Source organism: Gorilla gorilla, chromosome 20 (assembly GCF_029281585.2).
Source record: "Gorilla gorilla gorilla isolate KB3781 chromosome 20, NHGRI_mGorGor1-v2.1_pri, whole genome shotgun sequence".
Lineage (NCBI taxonomy): Eukaryota > Metazoa > Chordata > Mammalia > Primates > Hominidae > Gorilla > Gorilla gorilla.
In genome coordinates this window covers 43,027,518-43,053,143 of record NC_073244.2, presented here as the reverse complement: position 1 = coordinate 43,053,143, position 25,626 = coordinate 43,027,518, and the positions used below count along the sequence as shown (strand labels likewise).

The following is a 25,626-nucleotide window of genomic DNA, read 5'->3' as shown; positions in this document are numbered from 1 at the left end:
CCTAAGGGAGAGGTGGGGCTCGGGCTGAATCCCTCGTTGGGGGCACCAGGGTCAAGTGGCTAACCTGGCAGCACAGTCACGGGGAGGCCCTCTCTCATTGGGCAGAAACTAAGTCCGAAGCCGCGCCCCTCCTGGGCGAGGAGGTTCCACCTCCTAGGTTCCTGTGATTCTCCTGCCTCAGCCCGAGTAGTGGGACATCCCACTTGCTCCCGCCATTCTGTTTACCACAGGTGACAACCGCCATGGCTGAGAGGCAGGGAGGTCCCCCGAGGACCGAGCGAGGCTCGGTCTCCCAAAAAAAAAAAAAAGATACATTGAAGTAATTTAAAAACACTTAGGAAGATGTCATTTCTTCCTATCAAGGCGTCCTCCCTTTATGGTTTGTTGTTATATAGGGAACGATAAAAAGAAAGTTTTTTTGGAGGAGGTCGGCCTCGAACTCGAGGCTCTCGCACCCTCGCCTCCCTGAGGGCCCGAAGGCCGGCACAATGGGCCAGAGCCACAGTGGCTCCTGGGGTCGGGGGTTGTCCTTTCTTCCCTTTGACCTTACGCAGGGTGAGGGAGCCAATCACAAGAGGCTCACCCCTGACGTCACCCAGTCCCCAGGGCCAGTGAGGGCCCTGTGTTCCCTGGCGCCCCCTGGAGGGAGGAAGGGGAACTGTATCTGAGAGAGAGCAGCCCATTGGGTCCGCTGACTCCGGCCGGGTTCCCGTGCCGCGTCCAACACCCCTCACTCCCTGTCTCACTCCCCCACGGAGACTCAATTTACTTTCCATGTCCACATTCCCAGTGCTTGCGGAAGATATCCCGCTAAGAGAGAGACATGTCAAAGGTAGGGTAGATCCACATTTCCAGGCACCAAAGATGGAGATGTTCCAGGAAAGACTGCAGGGCCCCTGGGCACCTTCCACCTCCTTCCAGGCCATCACTGGCATGAGAAGGGGCAGACCAGTGTGAGCTGTGGAAGGAGGCCTCTTTCTGGAGGAGCGTGACCCCCAGTAAGCTTCAGGTGGGGCAGTTCCTGAGGGTGGGGATCTGAAATGTTGGGGTATCTCAGGTCCTCTGGGCTGTGGGGTGGGCTCTGAAAGGCAGGTGTCGGGGTGGTGGGTCCTGAATAGGAGATGCCGGGAAGGGTCTCTGGGTCTTTGTGGGTGGTGTACCACGCGGGATGGGAAGGCCAGGACTCGGGGCTGCGGTCTCAGACCCGGGTGAAGCAGTGTCCTTGCCCCAGGGGCTGCTGCTGTTGCTGCTGCTGAGCATGGGCGGGACATGGGCATCCAAGGAGCCGCTTCGGCCACGGTGCCGCCCCATCAATTGCCACCCTGGCTGTCGAGAAGGAGGGCTGCCCCGTGTGCATCACCGTCAACACCACCATCTGTGCCGGCTACTGCCCCACCATGGTGAGCTGCCCGGAGCCGGGGCAGGTGCTGCCACCTCAGGGCCAGACCCACAGAGGCAGCCGGGGAGGAAGGGTGGTCTGCCTCTCTGGTCAGGGGCTGCGGAATGGGGTGTGGGAGGGCAGGAACAGAGGGCTTCCTGGACTCCTGAGTCTGAGACCTGTGGGGGCAGCTGGGGAGCTCAGCTGAGGCGCCGGCCCCAGGCACAAGCTCATTCCCCCACTCACACGGCTTCCAGACCCGCGTGCTGCAGGGGGTCCTGCCGCCCCTGCCTCAGGTGGTGTGCAACTACCGCGATGTGCGCTTCGAGTCCATCCGGCTCCCTGGCTGCCCGCGCGGCGTGAACCCCGTGGTCTCCTACGCCGTGGCTCTCAGCTGTCAATGTGCACGCTGCCGCCGCGGCACCACTGACTGCGGGGGTCCCAAGGACCACCCCTTGACCTGCGATGACCCCCGCTTCCAGGCCTCCTCTTCCTCAAAGGCCCCTCCCCCCAGCCTTCCAAGCCCATCCCGACTCCCGGGGCCCTCAGACACCCCGATCCTCCCACAACAAAGGCTTCTCAATCCGCACTCTGGAGGTGTCTTTCTGTGGGCTCAGGGCAACCACACACACACAGGGTGGGTCCAGCTTCCAAACCATTTTCTACAGAGTCACAGTACAGAACTCTGGTAGAAAACAGGGTGGACGGCTGGGCGCGGTGGCTCACGCCTGTAATTGTCGGAGGCTGCGGTGGGTGGATCAGCTGAGGTGAGGGGTTCCAGACCAGCCTGACCAACATGGAGAAACCCCATCTCTACTAAAAATACAAAATATCGTCGGGCGTGGTGGTGCATGCCTATACTCCCAGGTACTTGGGAGGCTTAGGCAGGAGAATCTCTTGATCCTAGGAGGCGGAGGTTGCAGTGAGCAAGATCCCGCCATTGCGCTTCAGCCTGGGCAACAAAAACAAAGCTCCATCTCAAAAAGTAATAATAATAATAATAATAATAATAATAATAATAATAATATAAACATTAAAAATGTTCGGCCAGGCGCAGTGGCTCATGCCTGCAATCCCAGCACTTTGGGAGGCCGAGGCGGGTGCATCACCTGAGTTCAGGACTTCGAGACCAGCCTGGCCAACATGGTGAAACCCTGTCTCTACTAAAAAAAAAAAAAAAATTAGCTGGGTGTGGTGGTGCGCGCCTGTAGTCCCAGCTACTCAGGAAGCTGAGGCAGGAGAATCGCTTGAACCCGGGAAGCATAGGTGCAGTGAGCCGAGATCACGCCACTGCACTCCAGCCTGGGTGACAGGGCGAGACTCCGTCTCAAAAAAAAAAAAAATAAAAATAAAAATAAAAATAAAAATAGAAAATAGTCAACTACTATTACTCAATAGCAACAGATGGTAAAATACAGGCTCAGAGAAATTAATGATTTGTGCCTGGTCACACAGCCAACAAATGGCAGAGATGGGACTTCAACTCTGGGCAACTGCACTCTGCCATCCTTCCTGTAGAACTCTGAGGAACTGAGAGTCTTGCATCTTGGAGGATGTTCCAATCAATTTTTTTTTTTTTTTTTTTTTTTTGAGACGGAGTCTCGCTCTGTTGTTGAGACTGGACTGCAGTGGCGCGATCTCGGCTCACTGCAAGATCCGCCTCCCGGGTTCCTGCCATTCTCCTGCCTCGGCCTCCCAAGTAGCTGGGACTACAGGGGCCCACCAGGACGCCTGGCTAATTTGTTGTATTTTTTAGTAGAGACGGGGTTTCCCCGTGTTAGCCAGGATAGTCTTGATCTCCTGACTTTGTGATCCGCCCGTCTCGGCTTCCCAAAGTGCTGGGATTACAGGCATGAACCACTGCGCCAGGCCCAATTTTGTTTGTTTGTTTTGTTTTGTTTTGTTGTTTTGGGAAAGGGTGGCGTGGAGAAGACTGGGAAACAACCAGTGGTCACCAGAGCTGTAGCACCTCCTTCACCTCTGAGCTCTGGGGCTGGGAACCCCAGGCTTCGGGGACCACTGTGGAGGACGCAGGTGGCCCCCTCTTTCCTGACATCTCAGGAGAGGGAGCGGCAACCGGTTAGGGGAAGAAAAGAACAGGAAGGTTATACAGCCAGGTGGGGAAGGGGCCAACTCCCTGAAAAACCCCTTCCCAGAGTTCTTCTTCAAGCGCAGGGTACCCAAGAGTCAAGGCCCCGCCCCCTTTCCAGTGGCCCCTTTTCTACTTAGGTGACCGCTCCTGGCTGGGATGGGAGGTAGATGGACCGGGGGGTGGGGGAGGGTGGGGGGGGGGGAGGAGGGGAAGGGAGAGGCAGTGGATGAAGGAGAATGGAAGAGATGACATCCCCCTTGGCCCATTCATCCCATTCAGGTCCCCAAGCCGCGCCCCCCTCCGCCCCACCTGCACTGCCAGTGCCAACGTCAGAGGGAGGAAGAGGGAGCTCGGCTTAGAAGGCTGAGGCCCTGCCACCTGGGCCACACAGATCATGTGGCCTTCCTTCTCCCCACAGAAGGCCAGACCATGGACACCCCCTGAGCTGGAGGTCATCCTCCATCTCCACCCTGTTTTCTTTTTCTTTCTTTTTTTTTTTTTTTTTTTGCGATGGAGTCTCGCTCTGTCGTGGAGGCTGGAGTGCAGTGGCGCAATCTCTGCTCACTGCAAGCTCCCCCTCCTAGGTTCACTCCATTCTCCTGTCTCAGCCTCCCAAGTAGCTTGGACTACAGGGGCCCGCGACCAAGCCCAGATAAGTTTTTGTATTTTTAGTAGAGACGGGGTTTCACCGTGTTAGCCAGGAAGGTCTCGATCCCCTGACCACATGATCCGCCCGCCTCGGCCTCCCAAAGTGGTGGGATTACAGGAGCGCAGCACCACGCCCAGCTAATTTTGGTATTATCAGTAGAGATGTGATTTCACAGTGTTGGCCAGGCTGCTCTCGAACTCCTGACCTCAAGTCATCCACCCGCCTCAGCCTCCCAAAGTGCTGGGACTACAGGTGTGAGCCATAGTGCCTGACCTGTAGTTGTTGAATATTTATTCTTAATCTACAAGTTGGGTGTGATGCAAGTCCTGTACATGGAGTCCCCCAAACTTCTAGAGCAAGGGCTTCCCCATAATCCTGGCAGGCAGGCCTCCCCTGGGGTTCCAAACTTCTGTCCCCACTGAAGTGTTTATCCTCTTCTCTAATCCCAGCCTCCTTTTCCCTGTTTCCATGTGCTCTGAGAGATGCTCCCGCTCCCCCAGGCTCCCTCTGCATCCCCCTCATTTTCTTCCTCCCCGCTGTGTCAATGGAGTCCTAACCCCCACCCTTGACATTGTCCCCTTTTCCTACTACAAAGTGGGACCTTCTTTTCCCCCGAGTGGTCCTGTCTAGGGGTGCCGCTGCCGGGCCCCCTCTGCTCTTCCTGCTGGAGACTGGGGCCTTTCGGGAGTCAGCAGGCACCCGGGCCAACCGCAGCCAGCGAGGGGTCAGCGATACTTCGCCGGCGAGTCATCAGGGTGAGCTGGCCGTGTGCGATGCAGTCACTGGCTGGGTGACAGACCCCCGGACCGCTGTGGACTTGGTTGTGCTCGAGGTGGAGGTGTTGGGCGAGGTGCCTGCAGCTGGCGGCAGTTCCCTCCGCCAACACTTCTTTGTCACCTGCTTCGAGGCCGATAACTCTGAAGAAGGTGGCCCAGGGGTAGGTGGAGAGGCTGCCGCCGGGGTGTGGACCGGGGGGCACTGGGTGTCTGAGTGCAAGGCCAAGCAGTCCTATGTGCGGGCATTGACCGCTGATGCCCAGGGCCGTGTGGACTGGCGATGGATTCAAACTGGCACTGCCTGTGTCTGCACACTCCTCAGCCGGACTGGCCGGGCCTGAGACTTATACCCAGGAACTGGTCAGGCAGAAAAAGAACAGAGCTGGATGCTGAGAGACGTCAGGGTTGGCCCAGCTGCTCTACGGACGGACCCCAGTTGGGGAACTCATCAAATCATGGCAAAATCACAACTCTCTGAATTTGAGCTCAATCTCTGTAGGATGGGTGCACCAACGTGGGGTTTTGAAGGTTGAATAGGAGCTCTCCCGGGGGAACTTGAGGGTAATCATGATGATGATGATAATAATAATAATAGCCACTATTTACTGAGTGTTTACTCTTTCGTAGCCCTAATACATAACTCCTCGGATCAACTCTCATGGATTTGATCATTGGTGACCTTTGGTGTTAAGTTGCTGACTGCTCTGTCACAGAGGACACCACCTTGCTCATCCTGGGGAGTGGGAGGGCACATTTCACGATGTGCATGGGGGAGGAGAGAAACTGGAACATGCAAGCAGATGGCCAGGGGACCTTGAGGACATGGTCTACGGAAGGCCTTTAAGTATCTGGGAGCTGGGGTTCAAATGAGAAATCTTACTTGGTGAGAGCAGGCAGGGGTTGGCTTCGAATATTCTGTTTTGAGATAAAGAGCTACCGATCACACGGGGAGTATAAGCAAGGTTGAATGAGAAGCGATCAGGATGCTGGAGAGTTCAGCCCTGGGCGGGGAGCTCAAGTCAGGTTTCTAGCCCTCTTCCCTGTGCCAACCTATACCCTACATTGGGAAAGAAACAGACCTTAAAATTGTCCAGCTTGATGGCATCGCGGGAAAGGGACTAAGTCCAGATAATGTCCTCCGAGGCTGCGGCCTCGGGGGCAGGACACACCTCCTGCGGGCCTATTCAATGATCAGTTAAATCACCTGAAGCACACGCATTTCCGGGGAGCGCTCCGGGCATCCTGGCTTGAGGGTAGAGTGGGCGGAGGTCCCTAAGGGAGAGGTGGGGCTCGGGCTGAATCCCTCGTTGGGGGCACCAGGGTCAAGTGGCTAACCTGGCAGCACAGTCACGGGGAGGCCCTCTCTCATTGGGCAGAAACTAAGTCCGAAGCCGCGCCCCTCCTGGGCGAGGAGGTTCCACCTCCTAGGTTCCTGTGATTCTCCTGCCTCAGCCCGAGTAGTGGGACATCCCACTTGCTCCCGCCATTCTGTTTACCACAGGTGACAACCGCCATGGCTGAGAGGCAGGGAGGTCCCCCGAGGACCGAGCGAGGCTCGGTCTCCCAAAAAAAAAAAAAAGATACATTGAAGTAATTTAAAAACACTTAGGAAGATGTCATTTCTTCCTATCAAGGCGTCCTCCCTTTATGGTTTGTTGTTATATAGGGAACGATAAAAAGAAAGTTTTTTTGGAGGAGGTCGGCCTCGAACTCGAGGCTCTCGCACCCTCGCCTCCCTGAGGGCCCGAAGGCCGGCACAATGGGCCAGAGCCACAGTGGCTCCTGGGGTCGGGGGTTGTCCTTTCTTCCCTTTGACCTTACGCAGGGTGAGGGAGCCAATCACAAGAGGCTCACCCCTGACGTCACCCAGTCCCCAGGGCCAGTGAGGGCCCTGTGTTCCCTGGCGCCCCCTGGAGGGAGGAAGGGGAACTGTATCTGAGAGAGAGCAGCCCATTGGGTCCGCTGACTCCGGCCGGGTTCCCGTGCCGCGTCCAACACCCCTCACTCCCTGTCTCACTCCCCCACGGAGACTCAATTTACTTTCCATGTCCACATTCCCAGTGCTTGCGGAAGATATCCCGCTAAGAGAGAGACATGTCAAAGGTAGGGTAGATCCACATTTCCAGGCACCAAAGATGGAGATGTTCCAGGAAAGACTGCAGGGCCCCTGGGCACCTTCCACCTCCTTCCAGGCCATCACTGGCATGAGAAGGGGCAGACCAGTGTGAGCTGTGGAAGGAGGCCTCTTTCTGGAGGAGCGTGACCCCCAGTAAGCTTCAGGTGGGGCAGTTCCTGAGGGTGGGGATCTGAAATGTTGGGGTATCTCAGGTCCTCTGGGCTGTGGGGTGGGCTCTGAAAGGCAGGTGTCGGGGTGGTGGGTCCTGAATAGGAGATGCCGGGAAGGGTCTCTGGGTCTTTGTGGGTGGTGTACCACGCGGGATGGGAAGGCCAGGACTCGGGGCTGCGGTCTCAGACCCGGGTGAAGCAGTGTCCTTGCCCCAGGGGCTGCTGCTGTTGCTGCTGCTGAGCATGGGCGGGACATGGGCATCCAAGGAGCCGCTTCGGCCACGGTGCCGCCCCATCAATTGCCACCCTGGCTGTCGAGAAGGAGGGCTGCCCCGTGTGCATCACCGTCAACACCACCATCTGTGCCGGCTACTGCCCCACCATGGTGAGCTGCCCGGAGCCGGGGCAGGTGCTGCCACCTCAGGGCCAGACCCACAGAGGCAGCCGGGGAGGAAGGGTGGTCTGCCTCTCTGGTCAGGGGCTGCGGAATGGGGTGTGGGAGGGCAGGAACAGAGGGCTTCCTGGACTCCTGAGTCTGAGACCTGTGGGGGCAGCTGGGGAGCTCAGCTGAGGCGCCGGCCCCAGGCACAAGCTCATTCCCCCACTCACACGGCTTCCAGACCCGCGTGCTGCAGGGGGTCCTGCCGCTCCTGCCTCAGGTGGTGTGCAACTACCGCGATGTGCGCTTCGAGTCCATCCGGCTCCCTGGCTGCCCGCGCGGCGTGAACCCCGTGGTCTCCTACGCCGTGGCTCTCAGCTGTCAATGTGCACGCTGCCGCCGCGGCACCACTGACTGCGGGGGTCCCAAGGACCACCCCTTGACCTGCGATGACCCCCGCTTCCAGGCCTCCTCTTCCTCAAAGGCCCCTCCCCCCAGCCTTCCAAGCCCATCCCGACTCCCGGGGCCCTCAGACACCCCGATCCTCCCACAACAAAGGCTTCTCAATCCGCACTCTGGAGGTGTCTTTCTGTGGGCTCAGGGCAACCACACACACACAGGGTGGGTCCAGCTTCCAAACCATTTTCTACAGAGTCACAGTACAGAACTCTGGTAGAAAACAGGGTGGACGGCTGGGCGCGGTGGCTCACGCCTGTAATTGTCGGAGGCTGCGGTGGGTGGATCAGCTGAGGTGAGGGGTTCCAGACCAGCCTGACCAACATGGAGAAACCCCATCTCTACTAAAAATACAAAATATCGTCGGGCGTGGTGGTGCATGCCTATACTCCCAGGTACTTGGGAGGCTTAGGCAGGAGAATCTCTTGATCCTAGGAGGCGGAGGTTGCAGTGAGCAAGATCCCGCCATTGCGCTTCAGCCTGGGCAACAAAAACAAAGCTCCATCTCAAAAAGTAATAATAATAATAATAATAATAATAATAATATAAACATTAAAAATGTTCGGCCAGGCGCAGTGGCTCATGCCTGCAATCCCAGCACTTTGGGAGGCCGAGGCGGGTGCATCACCTGAGTTCAGGACTTCGAGACCAGCCTGGCCAACATGGTGAAACCCTGTCTCTACTAAAAAAAAAAAAAAAATTAGCTGGGTGTGGTGGTGCGCGCCTGTAGTCCCAGCTACTCAGGAAGCTGAGGCAGGAGAATCGCTTGAACCCGGGAAGCATAGGTGCAGTGAGCCGAGATCACGCCACTGCACTCCAGCCTGGGTGACAGGGCGAGACTCCGTCTCAAAAAAAAAAAAAAATAAATAAAATAAAATAAAAATAAAAATAGAAAATAGTCAACTACTATTACTCAATAGCAACAGATGGTAAAATACAGGCTCAGAGAAATTAATGATTTGTGCCTGGTCACACAGCCAACAAATGGCAGAGATGGGACTTCAACTCTGGGCAACTGCACTCTGCCATCCTTCCTGTAGAACTCTGAGGAACTGAGAGTCTTGCATCTTGGAGGATGTTCCAATCAATTTTTTTTTTTTTTTTTTTTTTTTTTGAGACGGAGCCTCGCTCTGTTGTTGAGACTGGACTGCAGTGGCGCGATCTCGGCTCACTGCAAGATCCGCCTCCCGGGTTCCTGCCATTCTCCTGCCTCGGCCTCCCAAGTAGCTGGGACTACAGGCGCCCACCAGGACGCCTGGCTAATTTGTTGTATTTTTTAGTAGAGACGGGGTTTCCCCGTGTTAGCCAGGATAGTCTTGATCTCCTGACTTTGTGATCCGCCCGTCTCGGCTTCCCAAAGTGCTGGGATTACAGGCATGAACCACTGCGCCAGGCCCAATTTTGTTTGTTTGTTTTGTTTTGTTTTGTTGTTTTGGGAAAGGGTGGCGTGGAGAAGACTGGGAAACAACCAGTGGTCACCAGAGCTGTAGCACCTCCTTCACCTCTGAGCTCTGGGGCTGGGAACCCCAGGCTTCGGGGACCACTGTGGAGGACGCAGGTGGCCCCCTCTTTCCTGACATCTCAGGAGAGGGAGCGGCAACCGGTTAGGGGAAGAAAAGAACAGGAAGGTTATACAGCCAGGTGGGGAAGGGGCCAACTCCCTGAAAAACCCCTTCCCAGAGTTCTTCTTCAAGCGCAGGGTACCCAAGAGTCAAGGCCCCGCCCCCTTTCCAGTGGCCCCTTTTCTACTTAGGTGACCGCTCCTGGCTGGGATGGGAGGTAGATGGACCGGGGGGTGGGGGTGGGGGGGTGGGGGGAAGGGAGAGGCAGTGGATGAAGGAGAATGGAAGAGATGACATCCCCCTTGGCCCATTCATCCCATTCAGGTCCCCAAGCCGCGCCCCCCTCCGCCCCACCTGCACTGCCAGTGCCAACGTCAGAGGGAGGAAGAGGGAGCTCGGCTTAGAAGGCTGAGGCCCTGCCACCTGGGCCACACAGATCATGTGGCCTTCCTTCTCCCCACAGAAGGCCAGACCATGGACACCCCCTGAGCTGGAGGTCATCCTCCATCTCCACCCTGTTTTCTTTTTCTTTCTTTTTTTTTTTTTTTTGCGATGGAGTCTCGCTCTGTCGTGGAGGCTGGAGTGCAGTGGCGCAATCTCTGCTCACTGCAAGCTCCCCCTCCTAGGTTCACTCCATTCTCCTGTCTCAGCCTCCCAAGTAGCTTGGACTACAGGGGCCCGCGACCAAGCCCAGATAAGTTTTTGTATTTTTAGTAGAGACGGGGTTTCACCGTGTTAGCCAGGAAGGTCTCGATCCCCTGACCACATGATCCGCCCGCCTCGGCCTCCCAAAGTGGTGGGATTACAGGAGCGCAGCACCACGCCCAGCTAATTTTGGTATTATCAGTAGAGATGTGATTTCACAGTGTTGGCCAGGCTGCTCTCGAACTCCTGACCTCAAGTCATCCACCCGCCTCAGCCTCCCAAAGTGCTGGGACTACAGGTGTGAGCCATAGTGCCTGACCTGTAGTTGTTGAATATTTATTCTTAATCTACAAGTTGGGTGTGATGCAAGTCCTGTACATGGAGTCCCCCAAACTTCTAGAGCAAGGGCTTCCCCATAATCCTGGCAGGCAGGCCTCCCCTGGGGTTCCAAACTTCTGTCCCCACTGAAGTGTTTATCCTCTTCTCTAATCCCAGCCTCCTTTTCCCTGTTTCCATGTGCTCTGAGAGATGCTCCCGCTCCCCCAGGCTCCCTCTGCATCCCCCTCATTTTCTTCCTCCCCGCTGTGTCAATGGAGTCCTAACCCCCACCCTTGACATTGTCCCCTTTTCCTACTACAAAGTGGGACCTTCTTTTCCCCCGAGTGGTCCTGTCTAGGGGTGCCGCTGCCGGGCCCCCTCTGCTCTTCCTGCTGGAGACTGGGGCCTTTCGGGAGTCAGCAGGCACCCGGGCCAACCGCAGCCAGCGAGGGGTCAGCGATACTTCGCCGGCGAGTCATCAGGGTGAGCTGGCCGTGTGCGATGCAGTCACTGGCTGGGTGACAGACCCCCGGACCGCTGTGGACTTGGTTGTGCTCGAGGTGGAGGTGTTGGGCGAGGTGCCTGCAGCTGGCGGCAGTTCCCTCCGCCAACACTTCTTTGTCACCTGCTTCGAGGCCGATAACTCTGAAGAAGGTGGCCCAGGGGTAGGTGGAGAGGCTGCCGCCGGGGTGTGGACCGGGGGGCACTGGGTGTCTGAGTGCAAGGCCAAGCAGTCCTATGTGCGGGCATTGACCGCTGATGCCCAGGGCCGTGTGGACTGGCGATGGATTCAAACTGGCACTGCCTGTGTCTGCACACTCCTCAGCCGGACTGGCCGGGCCTGAGACTTATACCCAGGAACTGGTCAGGCAGAAAAAGAACAGAGCTGGATGCTGAGAGACGTCAGGGTTGGCCCAGCTGCTCTACGGACGGACCCCAGTTGGGGAACTCATCAAATCATGGCAAAATCACAACTCTCTGAATTTGAGCTCAATCTCTGTAGGATGGGTGCACCAACGTGGGGTTTTGAAGGTTGAATAGGAGCTCTCCCGGGGGAACTTGAGGGTAATCATGATGATGATGATAATAATAATAATAGCCACTATTTACTGAGTGTTTACTCTTTCGTAGCCCTAATACATAACTCCTCGGATCAACTCTCATGGATTTGATCATTGGTGACCTTTGGTGTTAAGTTGCTGACTGCTCTGTCACAGAGGACACCACCTTGCTCATCCTGGGGAGTGGGAGGGCACATTTCACGATGTGCATGGGGGAGGAGAGAAACTGGAACATGCAAGCAGATGGCCAGGGGACCTTGAGGACATGGTCTACGGAAGGCCTTTAAGTATCTGGGAGCTGGGGTTCAAATGAGAAATCTTACTTGGTGAGAGCAGGCAGGGGTTGGCTTCGAATATTCTGTTTTGAGATAAAGAGCTACCGATCACACGGGGAGTATAAGCAAGGTTGAATGAGAAGCGATCAGGATGCTGGAGAGTTCAGCCCTGGGCGGGGAGCTCAAGTCAGGTTTCTAGCCCTCTTCCCTGTGCCAACCTATACCCTACATTGGGAAAGAAACAGACCTTAAAATTGTCCAGCTTGATGGCATCGCGGGAAAGGGACTAAGTCCAGATAATGTCCTCCGAGGCTGCGGCCTCGGGGGCAGGACACACCTCCTGCGGGCCTATTCAATGATCAGTTAAATCACCTGAAGCACACGCATTTCCGGGGAGCGCTCCGGGCATCCTGGCTTGAGGGTAGAGTGGGCGGAGGTCCCTAAGGGAGAGGTGGGGCTCGGGCTGAATCCCTCGTTGGGGGCACCAGGGTCAAGTGGCTAACCTGGCAGCACAGTCACGGGGAGGCCCTCTCTCATTGGGCAGAAACTAAGTCCGAAGCCGCGCCCCTCCTGGGCGAGGAGGTTCCACCTCCTAGGTTCCTGTGATTCTCCTGCCTCAGCCCGAGTAGTGGGACATCCCACTTGCTCCCGCCATTCTGTTTACCACAGGTGACAACCGCCATGGCTGAGAGGCAGGGAGGTCCCCCGAGGACCGAGCGAGGCTCGGTCTCCCAAAAAAAAAAAAAGATACATTGAAGTAATTTAAAAACACTTAGGAAGATGTCATTTCTTCCTATCAAGGCGTCCTCCCTTTATGGTTTGTTGTTATATAGGGAACGATAAAAAGAAAGTTTTTTTGGAGGAGGTCGGCCTCGAACTCGAGGCTCTCGCACCCTCGCCTCCCTGAGGGCCCGAAGGCCGGCACAATGGGCCAGAGCCACAGTGGCTCCTGGGGTCGGGGGTTGTCCTTTCTTCCCTTTGACCTTACGCAGGGTGAGGGAGCCAATCACAAGAGGCTCACCCCTGACGTCACCCAGTCCCCAGGGCCAGTGAGGGCCCTGTGTTCCCTGGCGCCCCCTGGAGGGAGGAAGGGGAACTGTATCTGAGAGAGAGCAGCCCATTGGGTCCGCTGACTCCGGCCGGGTTCCCGTGCCGCGTCCAACACCCCTCACTCCCTGTCTCACTCCCCCACGGAGACTCAATTTACTTTCCATGTCCACATTCCCAGTGCTTGCGGAAGATATCCCGCTAAGAGAGAGACATGTCAAAGGTAGGGTAGATCCACATTTCCAGGCACCAAAGATGGAGATGTTCCAGGAAAGACTGCAGGGCCCCTGGGCACCTTCCACCTCCTTCCAGGCCATCACTGGCATGAGAAGGGGCAGACCAGTGTGAGCTGTGGAAGGAGGCCTCTTTCTGGAGGAGCGTGACCCCCAGTAAGCTTCAGGTGGGGCAGTTCCTGAGGGTGGGGATCTGAAATGTTGGGGTATCTCAGGTCCTCTGGGCTGTGGGGTGGGCTCTGAAAGGCAGGTGTCGGGGTGGTGGGTCCTGAATAGGAGATGCCGGGAAGGGTCTCTGGGTCTTTGTGGGTGGTGTACCACGCGGGATGGGAAGGCCAGGACTCGGGGCTGCGGTCTCAGACCCGGGTGAAGCAGTGTCCTTGCCCCAGGGGCTGCTGCTGTTGCTGCTGCTGAGCATGGGCGGGACATGGGCATCCAAGGAGCCGCTTCGGCCACGGTGCCGCCCCATCAATTGCCACCCTGGCTGTCGAGAAGGAGGGCTGCCCCGTGTGCATCACCGTCAACACCACCATCTGTGCCGGCTACTGCCCCACCATGGTGAGCTGCCCGGAGCCGGGGCAGGTGCTGCCACCTCAGGGCCAGACCCACAGAGGCAGCCGGGGAGGAAGGGTGGTCTGCCTCTCTGGTCAGGGGCTGCGGAATGGGGTGTGGGAGGGCAGGAACAGAGGGCTTCCTGGACTCCTGAGTCTGAGACCTGTGGGGGCAGCTGGGGAGCTCAGCTGAGGCGCCGGCCCCAGGCACAAGCTCATTCCCCCACTCACACGGCTTCCAGACCCGCGTGCTGCAGGGGGTCCTGCCGCCCCTGCCTCAGGTGGTGTGCAACTACCGCGATGTGCGCTTCGAGTCCATCCGGCTCCCTGGCTGCCCGCGCGGCGTGAACCCCGTGGTCTCCTACGCCGTGGCTCTCAGCTGTCAATGTGCACGCTGCCGCCGCGGCACCACTGACTGCGGGGGTCCCAAGGACCACCCCTTGACCTGCGATGACCCCCGCTTCCAGGCCTCCTCTTCCTCAAAGGCCCCTCCCCCCAGCCTTCCAAGCCCATCCCGACTCCCGGGGCCCTCAGACACCCCGATCCTCCCACAACAAAGGCTTCTCAATCCGCACTCTGGAGGTGTCTTTCTGTGGGCTCAGGGCAACCACACACACACAGGGTGGGTCCAGCTTCCAAACCATTTTCTACAGAGTCACAGTACAGAACTCTGGTAGAAAACAGGGTGGACGGCTGGGCGCGGTGGCTCACGCCTGTAATTGTCGGAGGCTGCGGTGGGTGGATCAGCTGAGGTGAGGGGTTCCAGACCAGCCTGACCAACATGGAGAAACCCCATCTCTACTAAAAATACAAAATATCGTCGGGCGTGGTGGTGCATGCCTATACTCCCAGGTACTTGGGAGGCTTAGGCAGGAGAATCTCTTGATCCTAGGAGGCGGAGGTTGCAGTGAGCAAGATCCCGCCATTGCGCTTCAGCCTGGGCAACAAAAACAAAGCTCCATCTCAAAAAGTAATAATAATAATAATAATAATAATAATAATAATAATAATAATAATAATAATATAAACATTAAAAATGTTCGGCCAGGCGCAGTGGCTCATGCCTGCAATCCCAGCACTTTGGGAGGCCGAGGCGGGTGCATCACCTGAGTTCAGGACTTCGAGACCAGCCTGGCCAACATGGTGAAACCCTGTCTCTACTAAAAAAAAAAAAAAAATTAGCTGGGTGTGGTGGTGCGCGCCTGTAGTCCCAGCTACTCAGGAAGCTGAGGCAGGAGAATCGCTTGAACCCGGGAAGCATAGGTGCAGTGAGCCGAGATCACGCCACTGCACTCCAGCCTGGGTGACAGGGCGAGACTCCGTCTCAAAAAAAAAAAAAAATAAAAATAAAAATAAAAATAAAAATAGAAAATAGTCAACTACTATTACTCAATAGCAACAGATGGTAAAATACAGGCTCAGAGAAATTAATGATTTGTGCCTGGTCACACAGCCAACAAATGGCAGAGATGGGACTTCAACTCTGGGCAACTGCACTCTGCCATCCTTCCTGTAGAACTCTGAGGAACTGAGAGTCTTGCATCTTGGAGGATGTTCCAATCAATTTTTTTTTTTTTTTTTTTTTTTTGAGACGGAGTCTCGCTCTGTTGTTGAGACTGGACTGCAGTGGCGCGATCTCGGCTCACTGCAAGATCCGCCTCCCGGGTTCCTGCCATTCTCCTGCCTCGGCCTCCCAAGTAGCTGGGACTACAGGCGCCCACCAGGACGCCTGGCTAATTTGTTGTATTTTTTAGTAGAGACGGGGTTTCCCCGTGTTAGCCAGGATAGTCTTGATCTCCTGACTTTGTGATCCGCCCGTCTCGGCTTCCCAAAGTGCTGGGATTACAGGCATGAACCACTGCGCCAGGCCCAATTTTGTTTGTTTGTTTTGTTTTGTTTTGTTGTTTTGGGAAAGGGTGGCGTGGAGAAGACTGGGAAACAACCAGTGGTCACCAGAGCTGTAGCACCTCCTTCACCTCTGAGCTCTGGGGCTGGGAACCCCAGGCTTCGGGGACCACTGTGGAGGACGCAGGTGGCCCCCTCTTTCCTGACATCTCAGGAGAGGGAGCGGCAACCGGTTAGGGGAAGAAAAGAACAGGAAGGTTATACAGCCAGGTGGGGAAGGGGCCAACTCCCTGAAAAACCCCTTCCCAGAGTTCTTCTTCAAGCGCAGGGTACCCAAGAGTCAAGGCCCCGCCCCCTTTCCAGTGGCCCCTTTTCTACTTAGGTGACCGCTCCTGGCTGGGATGGGAGGTAGATGGACCGGGGGGTGGGGGGGGGGGGGGTGGGGGGGGGGAGGAGGGGAAGGGAGAGGCAGTGGATGAAGGAGAATGGAAGAGATGACATCCCCCTTGGCCCATTCATCCCATTCAGGTCCCCAAGCCGCGCCCCCCTCCGCCCCACCTGCACTGCCAGTGCCAACGTCAGAGGGAGGAAGAGGGAGCTCGGCTTAGAAGGCTGAGGCCCTGCCACCTGGGCCACACAGATCATGTGGCCTTCCTTCTCCCCACAGAAGGCCAGACCATGGACACCCCCTGAGCTGGAGGTCATCCTCCATCTCCACCCTGTTTTCTTTTTCTTTCTTTTTTTTTTTTTTTTGCGATGGAGTCTCGCTCTGTCGTGGAGGCTGGAGTGCAGTGGCGCAATCTCTGCTCACTGCAAGCTCCCCCTCCTAGGTTCACTCCATTCTCCTGTCTCAGCCTCCCAAGTAGCTTGGACTACAGGGGCCCGCGACCAAGCCCAGATAAGTTTTTGTATTTTTAGTAGAGACGGGGTTTCACCGTGTTAGCCAGGAAGGTCTCGATCCCCTGACCACATGATCCGCCCGCCTCGGCCTCCCAAAGTGGTGGGATTACAGGAGCGCAGCACCACGCCCAGCTAATTTTGGTATTATCAGTAGAGATGTGATTTCACAGTGTTGGCCAGGCTGCTCTCGAACTCCTGACCTCAAGTCATCCACCCGCCTCAGCCTCCCAAAGTGCTGGGACTACAGGTGTGAGCCATAGTGCCTGACCTGTAGTTGTTGAATATTTATTCTTAATCTACAAGTTGGGTGTGATGCAAGTCCTGTACATGGAGTCCCCCAAACTTCTAGAGCAAGGGCTTCCCCATAATCCTGGCAGGCAGGCCTCCCCTGGGGTTCCAAACTTCTGTCCCCACTGAAGTGTTTATCCTCTTCTCTAATCCCAGCCTCCTTTTCCCTGTTTCCATGTGCTCTGAGAGATGCTCCCGCTCCCCCAGGCTCCCTCTGCATCCCCCTCATTTTCTTCCTCCCCGCTGTGTCAATGGAGTCCTAACCCCCACCCTTGACATTGTCCCCTTTTCCTACTACAAAGTGGGACCTTCTTTTCCCCCGAGTGGTCCTGTCTAGGGGTGCCGCTGCCGGGCCCCCTCTGCTCTTCCTGCTGGAGACTGGGGCCTTTCGGGAGTCAGCAGGCACCCGGGCCAACCGCAGCCAGCGAGGGGTCAGCGATACTTCGCCGGCGAGTCATCAGGGTGAGCTGGCCGTGTGCGATGCAGTCACTGGCTGGGTGACAGACCCCCGGACCGCTGTGGACTTGGTTGTGCTCGAGGTGGAGGTGTTGGGCGAGGTGCCTGCAGCTGGCGGCAGTTCCCTCCGCCAACACTTCTTTGTCACCTGCTTCGAGGCCGATAACTCTGAAGAAGGTGGCCCAGGGGTAGGTGGAGAGGCTGCCGCCGGGGTGTGGACCGGGGGGCACTGGGTGTCTGAGTGCAAGGCCAAGCAGTCCTATGTGCGGGCATTGACCGCTGATGCCCAGGGCCGTGTGGACTGGCGATGGATTCAAACTGGCACTGCCTGTGTCTGCACACTCCTCAGCCGGACTGGCCGGGCCTGAGACTTATACCCAGGAACTGGTCAGGCAGAAAAAGAACAGAGCTGGATGCTGAGAGACGTCAGGGTTGGCCCAGCTGCTCTACGGACGGACCCCAGTTGGGGAACTCATCAAATCATGGCAAAATCACAACTCTCTGAATTTGAGCTCAATCTCTGTAGGATGGGTGCACCAACGTGGGGTTTTGAAGGTTGAATAGGAGCTCTCCCGGGGGAACTTGAGGGTAATCATGATGATGATGATAATAATAATAATAGCCACTATTTACTGAGTGTTTACTCTTTCGTAGCCCTAATACATAACTCCTCGGATCAACTCTCATGGATTTGATCATTGGTGACCTTTGGTGTTAAGTTGCTGACTGCTCTGTCACAGAGGACACCACCTTGCTCATCCTGGGGAGTGGGAGGGCACATTTCACGATGTGCATGGGGGAGGAGAGAAACTGGAACATGCAAGCAGATGGCCAGGGGACCTTGAGGACATGGTCTACGGAAGGCCTTTAAGTATCTGGGAGCTGGGGTTCAAATGAGAAATCTTACTTGGTGAGAGCAGGCAGGGGTTGGCTTCGAATATTCTGTTTTGAGATAAAGAGCTACCGATCACACGGGGAGTATAAGCAAGGTTGAATGAGAAGCGATCAGGATGCTGGAGAGTTCAGCCCTGGGCGGGGAGCTCAAGTCAGGTTTCTAGCCCTCTTCCCTGTGCCAACCTATACCCTACATTGGGAAAGAAACAGACCTTAAAATTGTCCAGCTTGATGGCATCGCGGGAAAGGGACTAAGTCCAGATAATGTCCTCCGAGGCTGCGGCCTCGGGGGCAGGACACACCTCCTGCGGGCCTATTCAATGATCAGTTAAATCACCTGAAGCACACGCATTTCCGGGGAGCGCTCCGGGCATCCTGGCTTGAGGGTAGAGTGGGCGGAGGTCCCTAAGGGAGAGGTGGGGCTCGGGCTGAATCCCTCGTTGGGGGCACCAGGGTCAAGTGGCTAACCTGGCAGCACAGTCACGGGGAGGCCCTCTCTCATTGGGCAGAAACTAAGTCCGAAGCCGCGCCCCTCCTGGGCGAGGAGGTTCCACCTCCTAGGTTCCTGTGATTCTCCTGCCTCAGCCCGAGTAGTGGGACATCCCACTTGCTCCCGCCATTCTGTTTACCACAGGTGACAACCGCCATGGCTGAGAGGCAGGGAGGTCCCCCGAGGACCGAGCGAGGCTCGGTCTCCCAAAAAAAAAAAAAGATACATTGAAGTAATTTAAAAACACTTAGGAAGATGTCATTTCTTCCTATCAAGGCGTCCTCCCTTTATGGTTTGTTGTTATATAGGGAACGATAAAAAGAAAGTTTTTTTGGAGGAGGTCGGCCTCGAACTCGAGGCTCTCGCACCCTCGCCTCCCTGAGGGCCCGAAGGCCGGCACAATGGGCCAGAGCCACAGTGGCTCCTGGGGTCGGGGGTTGTCCTTTCTTCCCTTTGACCTTACGCAGGGTGAGGGAGCCAATCACAAGAGGCTCACCCCTGACGTCACCCAGTCCCCAGGGCCAGTGAGGGCCCTGTGTTCCCTGGCGCCCCCTGGAGGGAGGAAGGGGAACTGTATCTGAGAGAGAGCAGCCCATTGGGTCCGCTGACTCCGGCCGGGTTCCCGTGCCGCGTCCAACACCCCTCACTCCCTGTCTCACTCCCCCACGGAGACTCAATTTACTTTCCATGTCCACATTCCCAGTGCTTGCGGAAGATATCCCGCTAAGAGAGAGACATGTCAAAGGTAGGGTAGATCCACATTTCCAGGCACCAAAGATGGAGATGTTCCAGGAAAGACTGCAGGGCCCCTGGGCACCTTCCACCTCCTTCCAGGCCATCACTGGCATGAGAAGGGGCAGACCAGTGTGAGCTGTGGAAGGAGGCCTCTTTCTGGAGGAGCGTGACCCCCAGTAAGCTTCAGGTGGGGCAGTTCCTGAGGGTGGGGATCTGAAATGTTGGGGTATCTCAGGTCCTCTGGGCTGTGGGGTGGGCTCTGAAAGGCAGGTGTCGGGGTGGTGGGTCCTGAATAGGAGATGCCGGGAAGGGTCTCTGGGTCTTTGTGGGTGGTGTACCACGCGGGATGGGAAGGCCAGGACTCGGGGCTGCGGTCTCAGACCCGGGTGAAGCAGTGTCCTTGCCCCAGGGGCTGCTGCTGTTGCTGCTGCTGAGCATGGGCGGGACATGGGCATCCAAGGAGCCGCTTCGGCCACGGTGCCGCCCCATCAATTGCCACCCTGGCTGTCGAGAAGGAGGGCTGCCCCGTGTGCATCACCGTCAACACCACCATCTGTGCCGGCTACTGCCCCACCATGGTGAGCTGCCCGGAGCCGGGGCAGGTGCTGCCACCTCAGGGCCAGACCCACAGAGGCAGCCGGGGAGGAAGGGTGGTCTGCCTCTCTGGTCAGGGGCTGCGGAATGGGGTGTGGGAGGGCAGGAACAGAGGGCTTCCTGGACTCCTGAGTCTGAGACCTGTGGGGGCAGCTGGGGAGCTCAGCTGAGGCGCCGGCCCCAGGCACAAGCTCATTCCCCCACTCACACGGCTTCCAGACCCGCGTGCTGCAGGGGGTCCTGCCGCCCCTGCCTCAGGTGGTGTGCAACTACCGCGATGTGCGCTTCGAGTCCATCCGGCTCCCTGGCTGCCCGCGCGGCGTGAACCCCGTGGTCTCCTACGCCGTGGCTCTCAGCTGTCAATGTGCACGCTGCCGCCGCGGCACCACTGACTGCGGGGGTCCCAAGGACCACCCCTTGACCTGCGATGACCCCCGCTTCCAGGCCTCCTCTTCCTCAAAGGCCCCTCCCCCCAGCCTTCCAAGCCCATCCCGACTCCCGGGGCCCTCAGACACCCCGATCCTCCCACAACAAAGGCTTCTCAATCCGCACTCTGGAGGTGTCTTTCTGTGGGCTCAGGGCAACCACACACACACAGGGTGGGTCCAGCTTCCAAACCATTTTCTACAGAGTCACAGTACAGAACTCTGGTAGAAAACAGGGTGGACGGCTGGGCGCGGTGGCTCACGCCTGTAATTGTCGGAGGCTGCGGTGGGTGGATCAGCTGAGGTGAGGGGTTCCAGACCAGCCTGACCAACATGGAGAAACCCCATCTCTACTAAAAATACAAAATATCGTCGGGCGTGGTGGTGCATGCCTATACTCCCAGGTACTTGGGAGGCTTAGGCAGGAGAATCTCTTGATCCTAGGAGGCGGAGGTTGCAGTGAGCAAGATCCCGCCATTGCGCTTCAGCCTGGGCAACAAAAACAAAGCTCCATCTCAAAAAGTAATAATAATAATAATAATAATAATAATAATAATAATAATAATAATAATAATATAAACATTAAAAATGTTCGGCCAGGCGCAGTGGCTCATGCCTGCAATCCCAGCACTTTGGGAGGCCGAGGCGGGTGCATCACCTGAGTTCAGGACTTCGAGACCAGCCTGGCCAACATGGTGAAACCCTGTCTCTACTAAAAAAAAAAAAAAAATTAGCTGGGTGTGGTGGTGCGCGCCTGTAGTCCCAGCTACTCAGGAAGCTGAGGCAGGAGAATCGCTTGAACCCGGGAAGCATAGGTGCAGTGAGCCGAGATCACGCCACTGCACTCCAGCCTGGGTGACAGGGCGAGACTCCGTCTCAAAAAAAAAAAAAAAAAAATAAAATAAAATAAAAATAAAAATAGAAAATAGTCAACTACTATTACTCAATAGCAACAGATGGTAAAATACAGGCTCAGAGAAATTAATGATTTGTGCCTGGTCACACAGCCAACAAATGGCAGAGATGGGACTTCAACTCTGGGCAACTGCACTCTGCCATCCTTCCTGTAGAACTCTGAGGAACTGAGAGTCTTGCATCTTGGAGGATGTTCCAATCAATTTTTTTTTTTTTTTTTTTTTTGAGACGGAGTCTCGCTCTGTTGTTGAGACTGGACTGCAGTGGCGCGATCTCGGCTCACTGCAAGATCCGCCTCCCGGGTTCCTGCCATTCTCCTGCCTCGGCCTCCCAAGTAGCTGGGACTACAGGCGCCCACCAGGACGCCTGGCTAATTTGTTGTATTTTTTAGTAGAGACGGGGTTTCCCCGTGTTAGCCAGGATAGTCTTGATCTCCTGACTTTGTGATCCGCCCGTCTCGGCTTCCCAAAGTGCTGGGATTACAGGCATGAACCACTGCGCCAGGCCCAATTTTGTTTGTTTGTTTTGTTTTGTTTTGTTGTTTTGGGAAAGGGTGGCGTGGAGAAGACTGGGAAACAACCAGTGGTCACCAGAGCTGTAGCACCTCCTTCACCTCTGAGCTCTGGGGCTGGGAACCCCAGGCTTCGGGGACCACTGTGGAGGACGCAGGTGGCCCCCTCTTTCCTGACATCTCAGGAGAGGGAGCGGCAACCGGTTAGGGGAAGAAAAGAACAGGAAGGTTATACAGCCAGGTGGGGAAGGGGCCAACTCCCTGAAAAACCCCTTCCCAGAGTTCTTCTTCAAGCGCAGGGTACCCAAGAGTCAAGGCCCCGCCCCCTTTCCAGTGGCCCCTTTTCTACTTAGGTGACCGCTCCTGGCTGGGATGGGAGGTAGATGGACCGGGGGGTGGGGGTGGGGGGGTGGGGGGGAAGGGAGAGGCAGTGGATGAAGGAGAATGGAAGAGATGACATCCCCCTTGGCCCATTCATCCCATTCAGGTCCCCAAGCCGCGCCCCCCTCCGCCCCACCTGCACTGCCAGTGCCAACGTCAGAGGGAGGAAGAGGGAGCTCGGCTTAGAAGGCTGAGGCCCTGCCACCTGGGCCACACAGATCATGTGGCCTTCCTTCTCCCCACAGAAGGCCAGACCATGGACACCCCCTGAGCTGGAGGTCATCCTCCATCTCCACCCTGTTTTCTTTTTCTTTCTTTTTTTTTTTTTTTTGCGATGGAGTCTCGCTCTGTCGTGGAGGCTGGAGTGCAGTGGCGCAATCTCTGCTCACTGCAAGCTCCCCCTCCTAGGTTCACTCCATTCTCCTGTCTCAGCCTCCCAAGTAGCTTGGACTACAGGGGCCCGCGACCAAGCCCAGATAAGTTTTTGTATTTTTAGTAGAGACGGGGTTTCACCGTGTTAGCCAGGAAGGTCTCGATCCCCTGACCACATGATCCGCCCGCCTCGGCCTCCCAAAGTGGTGGGATTACAGGAGCGCAGCACCACGCCCAGCTAATTTTGGTATTATCAGTAGAGATGTGATTTCACAGTGTTGGCCAGGCTGCTCTCGAACTCCTGACCTCAAGTCATCCACCCGCCTCAGCCTCCCAAAGTGCTGGGACTACAGGTGTGAGCCATAGTGCCTGACCTGTAGTTGTTGAATATTTATTCTTAATCTACAAGTTGGGTGTGATGCAAGTCCTGTACATGGAGTCCCCCAAACTTCTAGAGCAAGGGCTTCCCCATAATCCTGGCAGGCAGGCCTCCCCTGGGGTTCCAAACTTCTGTCCCCACTGAAGTGTTTATCCTCTTCTCTAATCCCAGCCTCCTTTTCCCTGTTTCCATGTGCTCTGAGAGATGCTCCCGCTCCCCCAGGCTCCCTCTGCATCCCCCTCATTTTCTTCCTCCCCGCTGTGTCAATGGAGTCCTAACCCCCACCCTTGACATTGTCCCCTTTTCCTACTACAAAGTGGGACCTTCTTTTCCCCCGAGTGGTCCTGTCTAGGGGTGCCGCTGCCGGGCCCCCTCTGCTCTTCCTGCTGGAGACTGGGGCCTTTCGGGAGTCAGCAGGCACCCGGGCCAACCGCAGCCAGCGAGGGGTCAGCGATACTTCGCCGGCGAGTCATCAGGGTGAGCTGGCCGTGTGCGATGCAGTCACTGGCTGGGTGACAGACCCCCGGACCGCTGTGGACTTGGTTGTGCTCGAGGTGGAGGTGTTGGGCGAGGTGCCTGCAGCTGGCGGCAGTTCCCTCCGCCAACACTTCTTTGTCACCTGCTTCGAGGCCGATAACTCTGAAGAAGGTGGCCCAGGGGTAGGTGGAGAGGCTGCCGCCGGGGTGTGGACCGGGGGGCACTGGGTGTCTGAGTGCAAGGCCAAGCAGTCCTATGTGCGGGCATTGACCGCTGATGCCCAGGGCCGTGTGGACTGGCGATGGATTCAAACTGGCACTGCCTGCGTCTGCACACTCCTCAGCCGGACTGGCCGGGCCTGAGACTTATACCCAGGAACTGGTCAGGCAGAAAAAGAACAGAGCTGGATGCTGAGAGACGTCAGGGTTGGCCCAGCTGCTCTACGGACGGACCCCAGTTGGGGAACTCATCAAATCATGGCAAAATCACAACTCTCTGAATTTGAGCTCAATCTCTGTAGGATGGGTGCACCAACGTGGGGTTTTGAAGGTTGAATAGGAGCTCTCCCGGGGGAACTTGAGGGTAATCATGATGATGATGATAATAATAATAATAGCCACTATTTACTGAGTGTTTACTCTTTCGTAGCCCTAATACATAACTCCTCGGATCAACTCTCATGGATTTGATCATTGGTGACCTTTGGTGTTAAGTTGCTGACTGCTCTGTCACAGAGGACACCACCTTGCTCATCCTGGGGAGTGGGAGGGCACATTTCACGATGTGCATGGGGGAGGAGAGAAACTGGAACATGCAAGCAGATGGCCAGGGGACCTTGAGGACATGGTCTACGGAAGGCCTTTAAGTATCTGGGAGCTGGGGTTCAAATGAGAAATCTTACTTGGTGAGAGCAGGCAGGGGTTGGCTTCGAATATTCTGTTTTGAGATAAAGAGCTACCGATCACACGGGGAGTATAAGCAAGGTTGAATGAGAAGCGATCAGGATGCTGGAGAGTTCAGCCCTGGGCGGGGAGCTCAAGTCAGGTTTCTAGCCCTCTTCCCTGTGCCAACCTATACCCTACATTGGGAAAGAAACAGACCTTAAAATTGTCCAGCTTGATGGCATCGCGGGAAAGGGACTAAGTCCAGATAATGTCCTCCGAGGCTGCGGCCTCGGGGGCAGGACACACCTCCTGCGGGCCTATTCAATGATCAGTTAAATCACCTGAAGCACACGCATTTCCGGGGAGCGCTCCGGGCATCCTGGCTTGAGGGTAGAGTGGGCGGAGGTCCCTAAGGGAGAGGTGGGGCTCGGGCTGAATCCCTCGTTGGGGGCACCAGGGTCAAGTGGCTAACCTGGCAGCACAGTCACGGGGAGGCCCTCTCTCATTGGGCAGAAACTAAGTCCGAAGCCGCGCCCCTCCTGGGCGAGGAGGTTCCACCTCCTAGGTTCCTGTGATTCTCCTGCCTCAGCCCGAGTAGTGGGACATCCCACTTGCTCCCGCCATTCTGTTTACCACAGGTGACAACCGCCATGGCTGAGAGGCAGGGAGGTCCCCCGAGGACCGAGCGAGGCTCGGTCTCCCAAAAAAAAAAAAAAGATACATTGAAGTAATTTAAAAACACTTAGGAAGATGTCATTTCTTCCTATCAAGGCGTCCTCCCTTTATGGTTTGTTGTTATATAGGGAACGATAAAAAGAAAGTTTTTTTGGAGGAGGTCGGCCTCGAACTCGAGGCTCTCGCACCCTCGCCTCCCTGAGGGCCCGAAGGCCGGCACAATGGGCCAGAGCCACAGTGGCTCCTGGGGTCGGGGGTTGTCCTTTCTTCCCTTTGACCTTACGCAGGGTGAGGGAGCCAATCACAAGAGGCTCACCCCTGACGTCACCCAGTCCCCAGGGCCAGTGAGGGCCCTGTGTTCCCTGGCGCCCCCTGGAGGGAGGAAGGGGAACTGTATCTGAGAGAGAGCAGCCCATTGGGTCCGCTGACTCCGGCCGGGTTCCCGTGCCGCGTCCAACACCCCTCACTCCCTGTCTCACTCCCCCACGGAGACTCAATTTACTTTCCATGTCCACATTCCCAGTGCTTGCGGAAGATATCCCGCTAAGAGAGAGACATGTCAAAGGTAGGGTAGATCCACATTTCCAGGCACCAAAGATGGAGATGTTCCAGGAAAGACTGCAGGGCCCCTGGGCACCTTCCACCTCCTTCCAGGCCATCACTGGCATGAGAAGGGGCAGACCAGTGTGAGCTGTGG

At 56.4% G+C, this 25,626-nt stretch overlaps 4 pseudogenes; all 4 read left to right on the top strand.

The window, feature by feature from the left end:
• The first annotated feature begins 4,627 nt into the window (after nucleotides 1–4,627).
• LOC129528768 (neurotrophin-4-like) lies at nucleotides 4,628–5,493 on the top strand (annotated as a pseudogene).
• A 5,284-nt stretch (nucleotides 5,494–10,777) lies between these two features.
• On the top strand, nucleotides 10,778–11,643 carry LOC129528766 (neurotrophin-4-like; annotated as a pseudogene).
• Nucleotides 11,644–16,956: 5,313 nt separating this feature from the next.
• Nucleotides 16,957–17,822, top strand: LOC129528765 (neurotrophin-4-like; annotated as a pseudogene).
• A 5,301-nt stretch (nucleotides 17,823–23,123) lies between these two features.
• LOC129528772 (neurotrophin-4-like) lies at nucleotides 23,124–23,732 on the top strand (annotated as a pseudogene).
• Nucleotides 23,733–25,626: the final 1,894 nt, after the last annotated feature.